Source organism: Triticum aestivum, chromosome 7D, assembly GCF_018294505.1.
Source record: "Triticum aestivum cultivar Chinese Spring chromosome 7D, IWGSC CS RefSeq v2.1, whole genome shotgun sequence".
NCBI classification, from domain to species: Eukaryota; Viridiplantae; Streptophyta; class Magnoliopsida; order Poales; family Poaceae; genus Triticum; species Triticum aestivum.
Window position 1 is genome coordinate 573,289,933 of NC_057814.1, and position 2,482 is coordinate 573,292,414.

Genomic DNA, 2,482 nt, shown 5'->3' on the forward strand with positions numbered 1-2,482 from the left:
CAACACACCCGAAAAAACCCTTCAGAAGCTAGTTTTAAAGAGCACTTGAACATGAATTGCCTTCTTAGCCCCATCAACAATCTCCATGAAGCTCTGCCATTGGTGAGAATAACTTAAACATGATGACGGTGACCTCCTCCCTGTTTAGATTGATGGTAGTGGATACCATGTAAAGGCAATGCAATCCCGCTTTGTGGGTGGACGAGCTAGCGTCTCGTGTCTCTACTTCTTCCGATCCCGATATGACATCTAGTTGTGGCGATTGTGTTGCTTTCGGTAACGACATTACTATTCATGAATGTTCGTTTCTAGACAATTTTGCTGCCTTCAAAAGATCATCTTTTGTAAAATGTAATGTGAGCGCACAAAAGCCATAACTCCTCTCCAACTTTTTTTCCTCAAGGATCTTATTTTATTATTTACCTTTGTTTTTGTTTTTCTGTGAACACGTGTGGTTGTAGTGGTAGTTTTCATGTGGTTTTGGTTTTGGCGTGGGAGAGTGTCATACTTGATGCGGTCACCGGTGAAGGAAATATGCCCTAGAGGCAATAATAAAGTTGTTATTTATATTTCCTTATATCATGATAAATGTTTATTATTCATGCTAGAATTGTATTAACCGGAAACTTAGTACATGTGTGAATACATAGACAAACAGGGTGTCACTAGTATGCCTCTACTTGACTAGCTCGTTGAATCAAAGATGGTTATGTTTCCTAACCATAGACATGAGTTGTCATTTGATTAACGAGATCACATCATTAGAGAATGATGTGATTGACTTGACCCATTCCGTTAGCTTAGCATTTGATCGTTTAGTATATTGCTATTGCTTTCTTCATGACTTATACATGTTCCTATGACTATGAGATTATGCAACTCCCGAATACAGGAGGAACACTTTGTGTGCTACCAAACGTCACGACGTAACTGGGTGATTATAAAGGTGCTCTACAGGTGTCTCCAATGGTACTTGTTGAGTTGGCATAGATCGAGATTAGGATTTGTCACTCCGATTGTCGGAGAGGTATCTCTAGGCCCTTTCGGTAATGCACATCACTATAAGCCTTGCAAGCAATGTAACTAATGAGTTAGTTGCGGGATGATGCATTACGGAACGAGTAAAGAGACTTGCCGGTAACGAGATTGAACTAGGTATTGAGATACCGACCATCGAATCTCGGGCAAGTAACATACCGATGACAAAGGGAACAACGTATGTTGTTATGCGGTTTGACCGATAAAGATCTTCGTAGAATATGTAGGAGCCAATATGAGCATCCAGGTTCCGCTATTGGTTATTGACCGGAGACATGTCTCGGTCATGTCTACATAGTTCTCGAACCCGTAGGGTCCGCACGCTTAACGTTCGGTATTATGAGTTTATGTGTTTTGATGTACCGAAGATAGTTCGGAGTCCCGGATGTGATCACGGTCATGATGAGGAGTCTCGAAATGGTCGAGACATAAAGATTGATATATTGGACGACTATATTCGGACACCGGATGAGTTCCGGGGGTCACCAGGTATTTATCGGAGTGCCGGGGGGTTATCGGAAACCCCGGGGGATATAATGGGCCAACATGGGCCTTGTGGGAGAGAGAGGAGAGGGCCTAGGGCTGGCCGCGCCCCCCCCCCTTGGGAGTCCGAATTGGACAAGGAGGGGGGGGGCGCCTGTCGGTGTCAAAACCGGCGGATCTCAGGTAGGGGGTCCCGAACTGTGCGTCTAGGATCGATGGTAACGGGAGACGGGGGACACGATGTTTACCCAGGTTCGGGCCCTCTCTATGGAGGTAATACCCTACTTCCTGCTTGATTGATCTTGGTGAACATGAGTATTACAAGGGTTGATCTACCATGAGATCGTAATGGCTAAAGAGGATAGAAAGAATTCCTCCGTAGGAATAAAATTCTATTCCTACAAACCAAATGGCTCCAAAGAATTTTTTCCTACAGAAATCTTATCCTATGAAGGTTCTCAAAAGAAAATCTTATCCTATTAAATTCCTACAAAGTCCTCCAAACCAAAGGAGGCCTTATTTTCGGAATCATATCATTCTTAGCATCATGTAGTGGAACAGTACTTGATGTGCTTTTCAAGATTTCTTTAACATAGCTAAGTTTTTGTTTGGGGAGCATTTTTGTGAAGGACAATGATATTTCTAGAAAAAATGGAAATTTTCTGATGGACAGATGTTGTCTAGAAGTCGCAGGTTTTGCACTTCTGCTCGACTATGATGGCGGGTGGGTTACACACTAGTTTTGCAAGTTCGTCATTGCTTGTTTTGAACCTAGATTGCTCGTGTTTTAGTTTTAAGGGGAGGAGGGAGCGTTTGTACCGTGCGCCCCTACTTTGTTTCCAGGCGATCTTGTTTCCTTGCAACACGCATGATTTTTATTTTTATTCTTTTTATGTGAAAGCTGATATTGTTTCACAATAAAATATATATTCTCTCATGGATAGACATTGTCTAAGAAGTT